Here is a 20,573-nt window from a genome sequence, read left to right as displayed (position 1 = left end):
CCAGCTCAAGTGGCAGCCCTCCCTCAGAGAACTCAGACCCCAGGGCCTGGGAGGGTGAGAGGGAACAGAAACAACTTAAGCTTGGCTTCTGACACCCTCAGTCCCTGGCAGGGATAGGGTCCACTGAGAATTAAAGGCAATGCAGCTCTTTACACTGGTGGGAAGCTGCAGACTGATAAGTGCCACCAGCTGGGCAGGATAGGAAATGCATAGATTCTAGAGACCTCACAGGAAAGTCTGACAACCTGCAGGATCTCATCTTAGAGAAACCTGATACTGAATACATCTTCCTCCTGAGACCTGGGCCCATCTGGTCTGGGAAAATCTGATTGGGGTAATCAAGGAAACCAGATGCCTAGACAACAAAAAATTATGAGTTGCATTACGAAAAATGAAGATATGACCCAGTCAAAGGAACAAACTTATACTTCAAATGAGATACAGGAGTTGAAACAACTAATTAAAGATCTTTAAACAAATATGCTAAATCAATTCAAAAATCAAATCAATGAGTTGAGGGAAGATATGGCAAAAGAGAAGAAGGATATAAAGAAGACATTGGGCAAACATAAGGAAGAACTTGAAAGTTTGAAAAAACAATCAGCAGAACTTACAGGAATGAAAGGCACAATAGAAGAGATGAAAAACACAATGGAGACATACAACAGCAGATTTTAAGGGGCAGAAGAAAGGATTAAGGAACTAGAGGACAGGACATCTGAAATCCTACGCACAAAAGAACAGATTGGGAAAAGAATGGAAAAATATAAGCAGCACTTAAGGGAACTGAAATACAACATGAAATGTATGAATGTACATGTCATGGATGTCCCAGAAGGAGAAGAGAAGGTAAAAGGGGCAGAAACAATAATGGAGGAAATAATCATGGAAAATTTCCCATATCTTATGAAAAACATAAAATCATAGATCCAAGAAGCACAGCATACCACAAAGAGAATAGATATGAGTAGACTGACTCCAAGACACTTAATAATCAGATTATCAAATGTCAAAGACAAAGAGAGAATTCAGAAAGCAGCAAGAGAAAAGTGATCCATCACATACAAAGGAACCTTGATAAGACTATGTACAGATTTCTCAGCAGAAACCATGGAGGCTAGAAGGCTGTGGCATGATATATTGAAGACACTGAAAGAGAAAAACTGCCAACCAAGAATTCTATATCTGGCAAAACTGTCCTTCAAAAATGATGGAGAGCTTAAAATATTTTCAGACAGACACTGACAGAGTTTGTGAACAAGATACCTGCTCTACAAGAAACACAAAAGGGAGTACTACAGGTACATAGGAAAAGACAGGAGAGAGAGGTTTGGAGAAGAGTGTAGAAATGAAGACTATCAGTAAGAGTACTGTATGGTCTCACTAATATAAACTAACATTGATGACCAAAATTTGAGAGGTGAGAACACAAGTTATCAGGAGATAGAAAGAGGTTAAAGATCAGGCTTTCGATGCTGAAGGAGTACAGAAAGTTCATCAAGATTGATGGTATAGATCCAGAGATGGAATAGATAGTACAATAGTGTGTGTTGGTAACACAATATTGTAAGTACCCTGAAAAAAGATGAGTATGATAACGGTTGAAAGAGGAAGGCTAAGGGCATGTATAATACCAGAAGGAAAGATAGAAGATAAAGACTGGGATTGTATAACTTAGCAAAACTGAGAATGGTCAATCATGGTGATTAAATGTACAAATATAAGAATGTTTTTAAATGAGGGAGAACAAATGAATGTCAACATTGAAAGGTATTGAAAATTGGATGGTAAAGGGGGAAAATGCGATCAATGCAAACTAGAGTTTATAGTTAATGGTAACATTGTAAGATGCTTCCACTAATTGTAACAAAGGCAATATACCAAAGCTAACTGTCTACAAGAAGGAGATATAAGGGAGTGATATGGGATTCTTGGTGGTAGTGGTGTTGTCTGACCTTTACAGTGTATCTTATTTTTATTTTATTTTTATTTTCCTTCAATATTTTATATTTTATTCTTCATTTTATTCTCCTTTTCCACTTTCTTTGTGGAAGAAATGGAAATATTCTCATTTAGATTGTGGTGGTGAATGCATAATTATGTGATTATACTGGGAATCACTGTTTATAAACAGAGGGATACAAGTGCTGGGGAATGTGGAGAGAGGGATGTACCTATTCCCTGTTGGTAGGGAGGTAGAATGGCACAGTCCAGCTGGAGGGCGGTGTGGTGGCTCCATAGGAAGCTAACTATGGGGTTGCCATATGGTCCTGAAACCCCATTATTGTGTATATACTTGGAAGAACTGATAGCAGGGGCATAAGTGGACATTGCACACTGGTGTTATGGCAGCAGAATTCACAATTCGCAATGGATGGAGTTGGCCCAAGGGTACATCACCTGGTAAACAGAATGGTGAACTGTGGTGTATACTTACAATGGGATACTGAGCAGCGGCAAGAAGTTGTGAGGTATGCAACTAGGTGAATGGACCTTTAGTACAGTATGTGAGTGAAATAATCCAGAATCGAAAAGATAAACATTATAATGCCTCACTCATATGGACTAACGTATAATGTACAAACTCTGAGAATTGAATCTGAGAGCATAGGTTATCAGGGCAAAGCTTATGGTAAAGGTTCCTAGATTATAAATTCTCACAGCAATCACATCTATTCATGAGTTGTAATGGTTGTCTTTAAATTCAGAGATGCTGGGCTGTTAATGTGTAACCTGGTTAGGCCCGGACAACTGACACCTGAGACTCAGAGCCAGAGTTCAGTAGCTATGAATGTCAGCAAATGTTAAAGAAGCTGAAAAAGAGATCAGACTTCAATTAGAGATATGAATGAAACAGACTTGATTAGAACTAAGGTAAACCAGACTAAAGGGAAAAGGATGATATTGACTGTGTTTTAAAACTTCACGTTCTGTGTAAGACTAAAGGAAAAGATGTGTATTTGCTGCAAAATCTATATTTTCTGTAGCACACTATATAAGTTAACTTGAATTGTCAGTTTATTCAAACACGCATAATTACATGGAAACTTGAATAGAGGGTGAGATCTGGTTGGTTTGTACAGGTTAGCATGAAGCCTCGATACATCCCAGAGTAATTTGGGCAGAAAATAAACATGCATTTGCAAAGCCCTCTTGAGGGACTGGGGAATTCCTGATATTCTCACAAGCATTGGGGACTACCACTGTAGTAGGCCAAGCCCTCAATCTTGGGGTTTTCCCTTATGAAGCTTGTTACTGCAAAGGAGAGGCTAAGACTGCTTATAATTGTGCCTAAGAGTCACCCCCCAGAGAACCTCCTTCATTGCTCAAATGTGGCCTGTCTCTCTCTAAGCCCATTCAGCAGGTAAACTCACTGCCTTCTCCACTACATGAGTCATGACTCCCAGGGGTGTAAATCTCCTTGGCAATGTGGGACATGACTCCTAGGGATGAGCCTGGACCCGGCATCATGGGATTGAGAAAGGCTTCTTAACCAAAAGGGGAAAGAGAAATGAAACAAAATAAAGTTTCAGTGGCTGAGAGGTTTCAGATGGAGTCGAGAAGTCATTCTGGAGGTGATTCTTATGCATTTTATAGATATTCCTTTTTAGTTATCAGTGTATTAGAATAGCTAGACAGAAATACCTGAAACTTTTTAACTGCAATCCAATATCCTTGATTCTTGAAGACTATTGTATAACTATATAGCTTATATGATATGACTATGTGATTGTGAAAACCTGTCGCTCACACTCCCTTTATCCAGTGTATGGACAGATGAGTAGAAAAAAGGGGGACAAAAAGTAAATGAATAATGGGGGGGGGGAGGAGTATAAGATGTTTTGGGTGTTCTTTCATACTTTTTATTTTATTTTCATTTTTATTTCTTGGAATAACAAAAATGTTCAAAAAGTTGATTGTGATGATGAATGCACAACTATATGATGATACTGTGAACAACTGTACACTTTGGATGATTATATGGTGTGCGAAAATGTCTCAATAAAATTGCATTAAAAAGTACACATCAAACTCAACACCCTGCTTTGGGAGAAAGCTCTCTGTCTTAATCTTTTTGAGTAAAAATAGTGGCTACAGACACTCTTGATAAATTTCAAAACTGGGAACTAAGAAAATGCTTTTATTTCAACATGTATTGCCCACTTCTCATCAGTACATATTGTAGTAAGTGCTTTGCATAATTTATCACTCGTAATCTGCACAGTAACCCTATGTGGTAGGTACAAACATGTTTCCCTTTTTACAAGGAAGAAACTCAGGCTAGAAGGATTAAGGCACATTACCAAAGCACAGAGTATTTAAGCCAGAATTGAATGCAAGTCTTTCTTATTCTAGAACCTGAGTCTTTAACTTCTGTAGCACTCCGCCTCTCATAACAGTTCAAAGATGATGACATTTGGTGGTTTGATGGTGGGGTGCTGTTTCTTAAATCTTAGCACACACCCCTCCTCACCTCCAGGATTCCCAGTCGAGGTACCTGGAAAAATCATAGAAAAGAAATCTGGTGAGTGCCCAATTTAGGATTTCTAATAAGCAGGAGTGAAGCACATGGCTGAGGCTGATAGGTATAAAAAGGGCTTCCTGCTTCTTCCCACTGAATCCACGATGCCAAACCTGCAAAACAGAATCATCCTGGCATACCCACCAAGACACCAAAAGAGAATACAGCCAGTCTGCCCTTTGGGACCAGGTTCTGCCAGGGTGTGATTACACAAGAGCAGAAAATGCAAGTCAGCAAGCAGAGACTGAGCCCTTTCCCTTTAGGGAACAGCATCTTGCACACTGCAATTGTTGATGTCTCAGATCAGAAAATTGCCTTCCTATGTGGACACAGAGGGACCTTAGAAGAGGGGAGAGATGGCCTGAGATATTACTTCCCCTGTAGGCAAGAGCAGAAACATGGAAGAGGAAGCAAGGCATCCCACAGAGACACACAGAGAAAGGATAAAACCCTGCATTCAAATAGCTTCTGCAGTTCCCTAAGCATTTTAACATTCATTATTTCACTTTAACTTCACAACATCCCCCTAAGGACAAAATTGAGGCACAAAGAGGTTAAATGACTTTCCCAAAATCACACTGCCTTAAATTACACATCCAGCTTCCCGAATTCTAACCTTCATCCTTCCGAGTTCACAAGGACAATTCTTACATCACCACTCAATGTGGAAGTGAAAAGGTCCATTACAGTTTGGTTAGACCACTTAGACACAGCCCACCATTCCAACATTTCCCTTAAGTCCTATTTCAAATTTCAGATGTTAAAAAAAAAGCACACATCTCTGTCCTACCCAAACTATACATATTTTTCAAAATATGCTAGCTTTTAAGTATTCCAATGGTTTCAATCATTAAAATCAACACTTAAAAATAAACAATTATTCATGTGAAAAAGTTATCTCTTCATGGTTGCTAAGAATGTCTTTTTTGGAGCCACTGTTTCAAAGATTCTCTGTGAATGGTGCCCCATGAGGTTGTTGAGTGCACAACCTGCATGGCCTTTACAGTTAACATTTTTCTACTGCTTCACACCATCCTACCTCAATCTCCATGTAACTACTGAATCAATGAAACAAAGAGTGATATATCCATTGATTCATTCTGAAACAAATCCTGAGCACCTACTATATGCAGGCCCTTTGCTAAGTTATAGGGATGCAACAGTGAACAAGACAGTATTCTTGCCATTAAAAGCTCATAGTTTTGTAGGGTATACAGACAAGTAAACATACATTTACAATTCAGTGTGATGATTTTTTTGATACAGAAAAACACAGTGAGCCTGTTTGAGCAATTTTAATAATAGCACTTGCTTCGTATGGTTTTTGCAAAAATTAAATGAATTAATGCATAAGAAGCACTTGGAATAATACCAAGCGCATATGAAATATACATGTTTCATACTATTCTAAGTGCTTCTTATGCATTAATTTGTTCATCCTCATATCAAACCTAAGAATTAAGAGCTATTATTAAATCTATTTTACAGATGAGGAAACTAAGCCACAGAGCAGGTAAGCAATCTGGCACAGGTCCAAAACGTTTTAGCAGTAGGAATATGGCTCTGTATCAGGCTGCCAGGTTACAGATTCTACAGTATCTAATCACTACCCAACATTACCTCTTCAGGGGTAAACACTAGGTACCATGCAAACAAAAAGGGAGAGAATTTCACACAGGCTGAGTGTTAGAGAATGGTATGAATTTCTTGCCTCAGTTACATAGTTCAGACCATGTACATACTAACACTAATACAGATATTCTGGTCTCAAAGTGGAGCTGTGCATCAAACAGTCAATTTTGTATTAGCATGTCATATTATTAGCCAGTTAGGGTTTGGGAAACTGACAAAGAAGCAGATGTTAGGAAGATTATATGTAGTATAAATATCATAATAATGTGCAGTTGCCAAAATCATCTACTATTCTTAGTTAAAAAGAGGAGCATTTTAAGTGGGAAATTTCTTACAAAGTCAAGGTTTCAACTGAGAGGAAGAGAAGAGAGTAAACATGAGAAACCCAAGGAAAGGTGCTTGGAAGCAGAGGGTGAATGTTTAGTCTGTGTCAATTAGTCTGCAAAGAACATGTGCAATATGTGAAGATCCTTGGGGGAATTGCCAAAGCCAGGCAAGGTCTCTGTAGAATATATGGTTTACATATTTAGAAGGCACCAGACCACACTCTCCTGAGCTAGGTTGCCTTTTCCTTTGACCAAGTGGAATGGCACCCAAAAGGGACAGAAAGAACCCACCACCTGGCAAGCACCTATGTGCCAGGTGGTACCCAAGGTCCTTTACACACAATATTTCATTTAGCCCTCAAAATATTATGAGGGAGATAATATTATTTATTTTAAACAATTGAGCAAAATTAATTTCAGAAGTATGCCTCGAGTTGTGCTTTTAAGTTGCAGTCTGAATTTGAATTCACACTTGACGGCTGCTGAAGCCCTTTCTACTCTCGTTTGCTTCTCTTCTGAGAAGTTCTAGGGCTCCTTATTAGGTATCACTTAATTATTAGGTTGGACCTCACAAGCTCCATGAGGGCAGGGACTATCCCTGTTTTGTTCACTGTGTAGTCCTAACTACCTTCCATGGTACCTAAAATATAATGAATGCTCAATAATATTTTCCCAATAAATAACTTTTTCAATCAATTATGATGAAATAAAGTTTTCAATCATTAAGAAATATGAGTTATAAAATGTTATTCACATCATCACTTTTAAAAGACTGTCCATGATCAAGCCCTACCCAGCCACTTTCTTGCTACTGTCCACCACTCCCTTGGACAAACTGCCTGTCTGCTCCAGGCTGACAATCTATCAAGTGTGTGTGGATGGGACATGCCCAGAATGATGATGGGGATGTACTATTGATTCTTAGTCCAAGATCCCTCTCAATGCTACATTTTTATGCTTCTCTATCCCCTGGGTTCTGCTCCCCAAATTTGAAATGAAATATAGTTCACATCTCTTTTATTATTATAATTAATTGCTCTGTGGCCTACTGCCATTATTAGAAGTAAAACCAGTAGCTCCACTTTGATATAACTCCCCTTGTAAGTCTTCCAGATAGTAAAATACAGTGTAAAGCCACAATAATTTAAACTGGCACACATAAAAATAAAGCATGGCAAATTATGAAATAAGCCCAAATACAGAGAGGAATTTAGTATCTGATATGTGACATTTCAAATCAGTTGAGGGGAAATGGATTAGTGAATAAACAGAAGTAGGATAACTAAGTAGCCTTTTGGGGGAAAAAAGTTGGGTCCCTACTTCATATGGTATACCAAACTGAATTTTAGAAGTATCAAATTTTAAATAATTTAAAGGAAACTGTAGAAGAACTAGACGACAATACAGAGACATGTTTGTGTGTGTGGTTTTATTTTTTATTTTTTGGTAGTAATCTAGGAGTATGGACAGCATTTTGACACAAAACCCTGAAACTTTAAACAAACTGATGTTTGACCATATAAAAATAAAACACTTATTTGTGGATAAAAATGCAGAACCAGAAGACAAATTACATATTTGGAAAAATATATTTTTAACTTATATCACATCAAACTGCTAATTTTCCTAACACATAAAGGATGCTCAGGGTTCAATAAGAGAAAAGAAATCGATTAAAAATGGTCAAGTTATATTTGTTTACAGAAAAAAATACAAATGGATATTTAAAATAAGAAATGATGTTCAATTTCACTTATAATGAGAAAAATACCTGCTAAAATATAGGGAGAGACAATTTCTTTCTTAACAATCTAACGTTTGAAAAAAGAAGTCTGAAGACGAGGGTATGGGAAAGAAGCAGGAGGTGCTACAGAACAGCAAATTGGAAATACCCTTCAAAAATTACTTGGGCAGGCACATACCCTTTGACCTAGTAAATTCATTTCTGGGTATTTAATCAACAGGTATACCTGTACATGTGCTCATGCTTTTTTATTGCAACTCCCATCTATAATAGTGATAAAGCTTATTGCATTCTTATAATGTACTACCATGTACTGTAATCATAAAAGAGGATGAGGAAGTTCTTTATGTTCTTTATCTTTATGTGATACAATCATGAGAATCTTTTTTATTAAACAGTACATGATGTTGAGTGAACAGTTCATATTATATGAATCCATTTATATAATATTCAAGACCAGAAGAAACTAATCCATGGTGATAATGGTAAGAATGGCAATTACCTTCTGGAGAAACTGGGAAGATGCATGAGGGAGATTTTGAAGTGCTGAAAATACACATCTTGATCTGGGTAGTGGCTACATGGGTATATATTTAAATAAAAATGTATCACACTGTACACGAGACTTCTGTTCTCTACAGCATGTTACAGCTTATAAAAATAAATATATAAGCAAGATGCAGAAGAGTAGGCAAAACATTCTATAGTTTATTCAAAAAAAGAGAGAAAATATATATGTCTCTCTGCATTTCTTATACCTGCACAGAATATCTCCAGGAGGCTACACAGGAAACTGGTAACATTGATTGCATCTGAGGAGGAGTTCTGCGTGACTAAGAGCAGGGTTGAGGAAATCTCTCACTATATGCCTTTTAATTCTTTTGCATTTTAAATTGTATGCAAGTACTTCTTCAAAACACACATCAAATTAAAATTTTTAAAAAAGTACCACCTAGAAATGTTGAAGACCCTGGGGCTTACTCAGCCCTGCTTCCAGAACCTTGGTGGCCAAGAGAAAACTGGGGAGGTCTAAAGTCAGCCCTCTGCTGACATTGTCTCTCATGCCATTTGATGCCAACATTGAGGGTTGGCCCTGTGAGATCTGACACACTCTTGTCCACCACCAAGGGCCCCCAACCCCAGAGCAAGAACTATCACAATCATTTAGACTCTTAGGCTGACCAAGATCACAGGCCCAAATGACATGCTTTACTCACTTATTTACACATGCCTATTAGGTGCCCATGAGTGTTCCAGGTACAAGGGACACAGTGATGAACCAAAGTCTCTACTTTGACTGAGTGTATATTCCCAATAGGGGAAGAAAGACAGCAGGCCGATGAATATGTCAGGTGGTGTTAGGTGAATGAAGGAAAACAAGGCCAGCTACAGAGATAAAGTATCAAGAAGAGTGAGGGATAATCCTGGCTATTTTAGGTAGGTGCCATAGGAAAGGCCTTGCTGGGGAGGTGGTATCTAAGATCTAAATGAAACAAGAGGACAAGTAATGTTAATGAATATCTGGGGGAAGAGAGTTTGAGTCAAGAGTGAACAGCAAATGCTAAGTCCTGATGTCAGAGCCTGCTTGGCATGACTGAGAAACATCAGGGAAGCCAGAGTAGATAAAGCCAAGAGAATGGAGTGGAAAAGCATAGAAATAAGGAACAAGAGAGAGGTAAGTAAGGACCAAATCACTAAACACTTTACAGGCAATGTAAAGACTTAGGCTTTTAATCTGAACAAGATGGGAGAGTACTGAGCAGAGGAAACAGCTATTATAGGGGGGTGCTCTTCAATGGTAATACCAGATGAGAAGTTGGATATATAAGTCTGGGCTTTAGGAAAGAGATTCAACTGGAGGTATAAATCAGAGGATGATTGGGGCTTATCTTTCCTCCAGATGAATCTTTGGAGTCCTTTCTTTCTAGGACAACGTGGTTAGGGCCACCCCAGTCTACCTGGCCAGGTTTCCCTAACATCAAACATGAGAAGCAGAAGCTTGGGTCTGTATTACTCTACCTCAGAAAGCAAACTTACCTGCCCCTGCCTGAGCCCCCCATCTGACACACATACACAAGTCCAGGTACACTCTTCTTCTAGGTCTATGGATGCACACTTCTTTTACATTTCCTGAACCAGGTGGAGCCACCTAACTAAATCTTCTCTGGACTAAAGACTGCATTTTCCATCCAATATAGAGCTATGCAGACAGCTTGCTACCACCCAAAATATTTAGTTATGCTTTACTATGACTCCCACGACATTCATTTTTATATCCTCTCACTAACTTTTATAGATTTCATAAACATTTTTCCTTCTTTGTCTGTTCCTGTTCCTACAACATTTGAATTATGCTTCTGCTCCTCTGTAAAAATACATGCCATCTGACCTCTACAGCCTAGTAATCAAGGCAGAGCCCTCTCACCTACCAGCTAAATGATCACAAGCAACTCACTTCACTTCTGTCAGCCTCAGTTTCCTAATTCCTATCTCTGTGAATCAAGTTATTTATATTTTTATTTATGTTTTTCTATAGTTTTCAACTTAAATTTATGCTGATGAAAACAATGATACTCATCTGGTATTGTCCTGGTGAACTAGGGGCTTTTTATGCTCTTTTCAGGGAAAGAAGGAAAAAATTTGCCAACTGAAGTTTGGAAATGTGAAAGGAATTCCTATCATGTAAGTTATAGAAAGAACATATATATTATTATTGTTGTTGTTATTATTATTATTATCCTGAGTTAGCCATTTATTAACTAGCTGTGTGACCTTAGGCAAACTTATTTAACCTCTTTGATACTCTGCTAATCTTTGAAATGTAAGTAATAATTCTATTCATAGGATTGTTTTAAGGAAGATTTAAATGTTGTGAATAAGCACTTAGCACCGTGTCTGATACCCTGACATGACAGAAAACACTTGGCAAACTTACATTATAACTACTCAGCACCATCAGGGAAGAAGTTCTGCTATAGCAGGAGGATGCAGAGAGGAACTGGGCACCAGAGGAGGACAAAGCCAGGAATTCAGGTACAGAGGTCAAGGAAGTTCAAGATTTTAGAAGTGAAGCAGAAGAAGGTAAGTGTTATAGAAAAGGAGACTTGAAATAGCAATATTCCATCCAGGTCAAACTAGAAACTAGCACATATTGAGTTTGCTTGTACCAGGGAGGCAGTAGAACATAGTGATCAAGATGTTGGGTTTGGTAGAAAAGACAGCTTGTGTTTTAATTTTGACTCTGGAACATATCAAATGTGTAACCTTGGGCAAACTCCCCAAACCTCAATTCCTTGCCAATAAGGGGAAAAATAAAAGTAATGGGATTTGGGCACCAAAGCCCCACCCTGGACCCTTCAATGACTATCATCCTCATTGGCGCATGATGAGGCATCGTGAAAGGCAGAAGTGCCCCAAGGAAGGGAGCTCCCGAACTCCAGAAACAGACCCACTGGAATGCTAGTTTATGTGACTTTGGATAAGTTTCTTAATCTCTCTGAACCCAAGTTACTTCTGCTATAAATTGGGGAAAACGGTTTCTAACTAAGATAAGTAAACAAAACACTTATTACAATGGCTGGCACACAGTGTGTGCTCAGAAATGGTGGCCACCATTGTTTGTAGTTGATCTTTACCAGGCACTGTACTTGGTGTTGGGGACAAGGCAGCAAACAAGAATACATTTAATCCCTTGCAACATGATACCTTTCAGATATTTTAAGAGAGGTGCCATGTCCTTCCACCCTCAAATCCACTCTAGTCCCCTTCTCCAGTTCCCTAGCTACTCCCCACATAACGAGACTCCTCCACGTGACCCTCTCCTCTCTTGCCTTCACTAGACACCCTCTCTTTTGTCAGTGCCCAGAATCGAGATAATAACCAGACTGTGATCAACTTGGAATATCACAGGATGAGAATTTGGCTTTACCTTAGCACTGTACTTGAGCGAATCCAGCCAACGTTTCAGTTAGTCTCTTTTTTTCTGTAACACACCGTAGAGAAACTACCACGGGGATGCTGAGTTACTGGACCAGTGCATAACCTGAGAATGTATTGTTTTTTTTAAGCCAATTTAAAGTAAAGAAGCAAAGATCCTGCATGCAGATCCAAGATAGAATCATGGAGCAGGAAGAGACTGCTACACCTCCTTAATTTTCTAAGTAGTCAGGATCCCCTTAATTTAGCACCACAGAGAAGATGGATATTATAGTCGGGGTGGGGGGGTTAGGATTAAAATGACTAAGAATAGATGTACTTAGCCAAGAAGAAATAAGTTTTATTACATTTTAAAGGCAGATGCCATGGAAAAGTTGAAAAGATCTTTATTATTAATGTCAACTATCCTTTTTTCAAAGCTCATAAATTTTACCAGGGGAATAGACTGGAGACTGAGCAGATTTAAGCCCTCCTACTAAGGCAGAGTCTTCCAGAGATGCCTCCAATTAATGCAACCGGTCATCAGAAGCAGCAGCTTTAAGGCAAGCAAGTTGTTACTGCAACCACAGAACTTAGTCAACCCATTTAAAACAGAAAAATATGTCCTAATGTATAGATTTTATCCTCGGTACATCCATGAGGACTGTTTCCTGCTCCTTGATTTATGTGCCTAGACTTGAGTGTCAGAGACCTGAGAAAACACAGCTGGGTTGATGAGATGAGGCTAGCGAGAAAGTCGCATTTTGTTTTACAAAAGAAGCTCAAGCATCAGGGTTTCAAAGGCTCAGCACCTCTTTAATCAAACCAGGGCTGTTCAGTCCAGGGCTTTGTAAGCGAGCTAATTAGTAATGTGCCAGAGACTTACCTGGTTAATCAAATGATTAATCACTCGGTAGACTTCATTCCTCTTCTTTCCTCACTGTCTTCAGATTCCATGTTTGGATTTTTGTATTTTTTTTTTTTTTTTTTTGGAAATTAGCATTTTAATAGCTGGCAGTCACCATTCAGGGTAAAAAAAAAAATGGCATTGTCCCATTTTAATCATTTTTTGCACAAGTAAAAATGGGACTGCAAAGGTTCTTTCCTAGGACTGACTATGGCTTGACCAAGAAATGTTAAGCCATTTCTGAGGAAATAATAAGGTGTTTGGGAAGAAGAGGATTTGAAGTTCTGTGGAAGGTATATAAACCTGGTTGGATAAAAGATTTGTGAAAATCACACGATTGCAAATCAGCTGACTGGATTTCCAAATTTCTTCCTTTTATTTATTGATTTTTTTAATGCTTAAAGTAACTTTTAAAGGGACAACAGTCTTGGCCCTATGGCAAGCTCTAATACGGTAAATAAAAATTCATATTTTATAGTTTCCTTGAATGGTTAAGTTAACTTTAAGCCCACCTTAAATGCTTTCAAGAACAAGACATACTAAAAAAGAATAAATATATTTCCTTAATGGAAATGTTCTAGCTCTGCTCTTTTCCAGATCAGTGATATTCTTAAAATTTAGATATCCTAACTTTAAAGGAGCTCAGTTATTTATTTAAAAGGTAATAATATAATGGTCCAATTTCAATTTGACATCTTAAAATAGTTAGCACTCATAAAAATAAGTTAATAGCTAAGAACTATAAGAAACTCATCAGTTATCAGCAAGTGCCCCATTATTTCACTTTACTCACCATGGTAACCCCCATCGTGCCCTGTCCAAATGCTTCTCCAGCCCACCTGTCATAGCCCTTTGCATCATTCACCATGTCCCACAGGGAATCGTCTTCTGATGATTCCAATGGCATTTTAAATGAAGGAAAATTCATAAATTCACATATAGTATTTAGTATTTCTTCTGTTTTTGTTTTTTTTTTTTTTTTTTTTTTTTGGTTGTTTCCCATGCTTGCATTTCTGTGTGAATTTTCTTCTACTGCTACACATATAGACTTCTTATGTCTAGTACAGAAAAGGTGATCATACAAATATTTTGCTTCATTTTAAAGGCCACTGTAGCTGGGTCCTGAATATTGGTGAAAATGGAGATAAGGGTCATAGGCCTCCATCCTGTAAAGCTAGTGATTCTCAGTCCTTCTAGAAATATAAAAAATCCTGGGTGGAATTTTCTGAAATGCATGCCTCTTCACAGAGTCTGACTTCTTGCTATGGTGAGCCAGGAGTGATGTGTGAGGTATGTGTGTGTGTGTTGAGTCAAGAGAGAGCTGAAAGTTGATAGACATTACTAGGGGCACTGAAGAGCAAAGAGAAGTTTTAATAAAGGGAGTATCCTTAATACTTTAAGGCAAAATTGAGAAAACACAGGAAGACTGAGAATCCAACTGGTAGGATCATATTTTATTCATTGTTTCTTTATTTACATTCAGCTTGGAATAGTCATTTATCCTAGAAACCTATAATGTAGGTAGGAATTAATTCTTGAGACAAAAGCATCGATTGTTCAGAGGACTCATAGAACAAAGATTTCTTCAATAATTATCTCTAAGTTAAAGAACTCTTTGATAACTGTAAGACAGAGAAATCAAGAAAAAGACTACATTTTTATCTCATTCCCCAGAAAGTCAGCCTATCCTAGTAGAGGTCCTGAGGGAGAAAATGCTGCCACTTCTGAACTTGGCATATCCTGTGGTCAGGAACAGCCCTAGAAATATTTAGAATTAGGTACAGTTAACAGTTTCCCCTCCTTCAATTTTACCATTCTATTACCTACCAGCCTCCAGAATTATCTTCCTAAGACACAAATCTGATCTCAGTCTTCAAAATATATTCAAGCTGCCTTGGCTGTCTATGAGGTTGTCCATGATCCTCCCCTATTGGCCAACTCAGCCTCCATCACTCCTCCACCCACACTCTCTGCTTCTATATCTCATTAACCTTAATAACCAAACTTTGTGACATTTTTTTCCCAACTGGACAACACAGGACCTTTGGCCATCTTCAAAACTTCTCCTCCAGGTAATTTATGGAATTCCACAGAGAAAATCTCACTCCTGACAAGTCCACTCACCTGGACCCTAGGCACCCCAGAGTTTGCTGCTGCTGTATGTCACTCAACCAAGCCCTAGATGAAGATTCCATAGCCGATTTCCTCTGCTCTGCCAAGCCTCCCTTCAATGCCCCAGGAGATTCAAGGCAATTTTAGAGCCAAATTGAAGAGAATACTGCTAACCCTCTTGCATAAATCTCCCAGAATGGGGACACCAAAATATGTATATTGTACTCCAAAGTTTTCAGGGATTTGGACATAACAGTCAATTCTATTTTTCTGTATTGTCCCCTGTGCTCCTTAAGACCACCCTTCAACAAGCCTACAGCAGGTTAGGAGACAAATCCAGATGACAGACACCGTGCTATATATATTCAGAGTTGTCTCTTCCTGACCTCTGAAGGTAATCTTGTTGCTGTATCATGATCTTCAGGTGACATTTATTCTCGCTAGAGGATTTTCTCTCCCCCCCCCTTGGGTGTCTGCTATCCCTCCCTAAAACCTGGAGCCACTCTACTGATTCTCCAGACATGCCCAAATGTGCCTGGATCCCACAAGTGAAAACATCATGATTTCTTTCACAGGAGGATTCTCAACACTCCTGAAAAGAGACTGCCATCAAGCCTGAACCTGCAGTTTTCCAGACACTTTCAGACATGCCTGGACCAGAAGAAGACATGGCCTATGCTCATGCTGAGACCCAATTACACCTTGATTTATGGGTTAGGGGAAGAAAAAAGTATCTGTTGAAAAGAAGGTACTGGAGCCACAGTTTGAAGGAAACATGAGGCTTACACACACACTGTGGCACATAATTAATGAAAAGGAAACATGAGCAAGGGAAAAAATTACTATAGAAGCCAAATATCAAATGAATCCATTTTAACCAAAGTCTATTAAGTCATCCATAATGTCAGTATGTCTAGAGAAAGATGTACTGATGTTCTTTGAGATCATACTCTATTTTCCTGACTCATAGTAACAGCTCAACAAATATTGTTGAATGGATGAATGGGTGAATTGTTGAATTTTCTTTAAGCAGATTAAATTTGGCTCTGGGACCCTACTTGCTAGAGGCAGGGAAGATTCAATCTCAGTAATTTTTTAGGGGGATTTCCTTCCTTTCCTAGAGTTGAGGAACCACCTCAGGGGTTTATGTGGTGCTCAAGAAATAAGGAATCATCCCATGGTGTTCAGCATCCTTATAGTTGCCCATTCTGGACATGATGCTATTGGCCAAACTGGACGTCCATCCTCTAGCAGTTGATGATGCTCCAGGTGGGCTCAGGGATACCCCTCACAGCAGTCCTCCCAACTCAACACAAGTTCACTCAGGGAACCAACTCTTGCTTCAAAAGCTTTAGTGTTTGGCAACAGGCCTACACACTTCTCTCTCAGATATCATCCCATATTTGTGCTTCATACATGTACGTCATAAATCCTTGTCACTCATGTAAACATACAAATCCTAACCCCATCCCAGTCACAGAAAAGGGAAATCCATCCTTTCACTTCTGGGTGGATCTCTTCTACTTACCTGAACCCTAGCACTAACCTCTCTCCATGTGTTTATAAGCCCAAATAAAATCATGCATTTTTACTCCAGATACTTTACAATTTCTGTTTTTATCCCTGCACATACAAAACCTATTGAAAACTCCTTAAACAAGGAGCCCAAACTCTGAACAGAGAAATCTGGCTCTTTTATTAGATTAAGGAAGGAAAAAATATCTCTTGTTCTGTCAAGTCTCTTAGAGTAGCAAGAACAACAAAACCCAAAATAATACTGCAGTGTGTTATTAGCTCCCTCCCCCCTGACACTAATTCCAATGTATAGTGGTTTGGAGCTGTATGCACCCAGAAAAACATGTTCTTAAACATGTGGGTGTGAACCCATTGTAAGTAGGACCTTTTGATGAGGCTGCTTCAGTTAAAGTATGGCCCAATTCAATCAGGATGGGTCATAATCCTATTACTGGAGTCCTTCATAAGCAGAATGAAATTCAGACAGAGAGAAAGCATTGAGAAGCAAGAAACCGAAAATCAATAGAACCCAGAAGAGAAGAGAGAGGTCAGGCAAGGTTGCCATGTGCATTGCTATGTGACATAGAAGCAAAAGACCAAGGATCACCGCAGCCAGCCCCAGAATACCAATCTTCAGGAAGAAAGCCTCACCTTGATGGTACCTTGATTTGGACTTCCCCTACCCTCAAAACTGTGAGCCAAAAAAATCCCCATTGGTTAAGCCAACTCATCACATGATATTTGCTTGAGCAGGCAAGAAAAATTAAAACACCATGATACTGTGGATAATAGTGTCTTAGAAAGAACTCTGAATTGGGAGTTAGAAGACCCCACCATGTTGGATCCACTCAGCTCACATGACTCCATTTCCTCCTCTGTAAAAGTTTTCCCATTAACCTCTAAAGACCATTCTGAAAATCAAATGAGAAAAGGGATTTTATAAATGCTAAATGCTAGGCAAAGAGTGGTTGCAAGTATGCACCATGCCAAGAGTCCGCAAAAACCTAGATTAGTTGTGCCTGGTTGCCTGTGACTCTAAGAAAAGCTTTTGTAGTTCAAGTGCCTTCTCTGGCCTAGGAACAGATGCCCCATCTTCTCAAGTGTTGATTCTGCTACTGTCACCATCACCCCACATAATCCTGGAGGGAGAACGGGCCCTAGTGGCGACTCACGAAATGCCAGGCAGGTATACAATCTCTGGGCCATTGCAGGGCAAGAAAGCAAGTCTAGCACCTGTGCAATGTTTGCTGTGGGGCCTGAGGTCTGAAAGGCAGCTTTGTTCAGCCACCAGGTGAGCTGCAAGAGGAAGGCACTTCTCCAGCCACTGCTACCAAGACCTGCACAAAGCGCCCATTCAGAGACCCAGTTCCGGCTGTGCCCTCTGATGCTGCCTCTGACTTATTGGGTTGCCCGTACAGAGATCATTTCTCTGCCTGTCCCCACCCCCCCCATCCACTGCTGACCCTGCTACTGCACAATGCCACTCTGAGGGCACGGGTAGAATATTACATTCCAGAGAGAAAAGGCAATGTTCAGGCTAAAAAGACCAGGCTGCAATTGAGGACACTCCCATTTCACCACAGAGCTCCCTGTGTCCCTGCAGACAATAGGCCTCTGTGCAGCCTCATCTCCTAATGCAAGGACTGCTTACATGTTTTCATCTTTGGAAACTTCAAACTGCTCAGTCCCCAGGAATGGCTGTACAAGGGAGGGTCTGTCTAGGAAAGAAGGGAAGAAGAGAAGGTGAGATTTGTCCCTTCAAAATAACCTCCCAGCCAGGTTTGTTTATTCCCATGAGCAGTCAAGTTTTCTCCAGTTTATTCTTTCGATTGTCTAAACAGTCAATATCTACAGACCACCTACTATGTACTAAGCATCTTATGTGCTAGCCCTGCAGAGAAAAATTAAATGACTGTTTGCCCTTAATGGTGTTCAAATGTCTGAAAAAGCATATTGTGAATTGAATTTGTGTTGGATATCCTTTTTCCCACTCTATGAAGTACTTAAACGTTGATCTTCATTCTGCTTGGCTCCTGGATCTCTTCTGATTTATCATCATGTGAGAAAATATGTTGGGTTTCTTAGTCACTTTCATACTAATGGGAATGCAAAATGGCATAATTCCTGCAGAGGATAATTTGGCAGTTTTGTCTAACAAAATCATATATGCATTTACCTTTCAAACTAGCCTTCTCACTTTTAGAAATTTACCCTGAATATACACTTCCAATAATATGAAACTATATACACAAAACGTTATTCATTGTAGCATCATTTTTGTTTGCAAATTATTGGAAACTACCTATATGCCCACGCATAGAAGACTGGTTTAGTAAACTATAGCACATAAACACTATGCAGCTGTAAAAGAAAGAATGATGATCTCTATAAATTCATATGGTGTGAATTCCAAGAGATATTGGTAAGTGCCAAAAGCAAAATTCAAAATAACATATATAGTATGCTATCTTTTGTGTACAATAAAAGGGGAAATAAGAAAACATACATTCTTCTGCTTATCTTTATGAAAAAAAAAAAACAGATAAACTAGAAAACAATTAAGTTGATTACCTTCAGGGGTAGGGAAATAGGTAGGAAGGGACAAGAGGAAATGACATTCTTTGAGTGTTCCTTTTGATATAGGTTTGATTTTAGGAAGCATGTGAATGTTCTATGTACTCAAAACAGAAAATGTAACTAATAAGGATGGGAAGGGGAGAAAAAGCCAAATCTAATAGCAAACCAAGGAATAACTGAAGTTATTTGAAATGAATAGCCTAACCTCACAGGAGGGAGAAAAAAAGACTAAAAGAGCAACCCAAGTAACATATGAACGCAGCATTGAACAATGTACTCTCAGTGTTAAGCAGAGTAGAGAGAGGAAAATTACAAATTCTGAACTTTTTTGGTGGGTTTTTTTTGTGTGTGTAGTCATTTGGGTGAAACAATGCTGAAACTATTTTAGGTGCATTATAAGAATGAGCAAATAAATGTTTTGATGTTGATGGGAGCTAGAGTTTTCACTATGGAAGAAGGAATATGAAAATATGGAATGGAGGAAATAAAGAAAGAATCCTGTGTGGCTAGAATAGAATTGGAGTTTATTGGTATGGATTTTTGATTTCTAATATATATGTATATTAACATGTATTTATTTCCTAGTTCTGCGTGCTAAAAGGACCTAGAAGAAAAGATACCCCAGTAACAATGAGCATACGTAGTTGCCAGATTTTGGTCTCTAGTGCCATTCTCCAAAAAAGAAATGGCTAGTCTCTGGGCTGGAGCAAGGTGAGTATCATGTGGGCCTAGAAAACCTTGTTGTGCCAGAAAGTAAGAAAGTACTCAAAAAAATGACAGAATCATGTTACAAGGACACAGCAGCCAGCTTTAAAGGGCCCCCTCTGACCAAATCTGGGGATAATTTGAGCACCTAATTAATTAGAGGCAGTAATGAATTACAGAACATTAGAAATAGGAATTCATGAGTCCATTTTGATAATAAATGATAGATATAGATAAATGATAGATAGTAGATAGATAGATATGATAGAGCGAGATCTCAAGAGAAAGGTGGAAAATAAATATACAGTGGAGGACACCACCTTCATTGGCTAATCAAAATTATCATCACCAATAAGGAGCAGAGGGACATTGTGCACCAACAAATGTGATGCCCTGAAAAGGATACTATATCATTTAGGAATTCTGACCTGTAAGGCATAACTTGAACCTAATGATGAGGAAATATCAGTCATACCCCAAATTAGGTCCATTCTCTTTTTAAGAGGAGTTACATTCTTTTAAAATGTCAATATCATGAAAGACAAAGAAAACCTATAGAAATGTTTCAGATTAAAAGAGACTAAAGAGACATGGCAACTAAATGCAAAATCTGATCCT

At 38.8% G+C, this 20,573-nt stretch overlaps 1 long non-coding RNA gene across 1 annotated transcript in view; it reads right to left on the bottom strand.

Moving 5' to 3' along the window:
• Positions 1–4,164: 4,164 nt before the first annotated feature.
• Positions 4,165–20,573, bottom strand: part of LOC119527237 — a 134,227-nt gene continuing 117,818 nt past the window's right edge. The window contains exon 5 of the long non-coding RNA XR_005215349.1: positions 4,165–4,498. This is a non-coding gene — a long non-coding RNA (uncharacterized LOC119527237). The remainder of the gene's footprint in view (positions 4,499–20,573) is intronic.

Source organism: Choloepus didactylus, chromosome 2 (genome assembly GCF_015220235.1).
Source record: "Choloepus didactylus isolate mChoDid1 chromosome 2, mChoDid1.pri, whole genome shotgun sequence".
NCBI classification, from domain to species: domain Eukaryota; kingdom Metazoa; phylum Chordata; class Mammalia; order Pilosa; family Megalonychidae; genus Choloepus; species Choloepus didactylus.
This window is presented reverse-complemented; position numbering and strand designations above follow the sequence as displayed.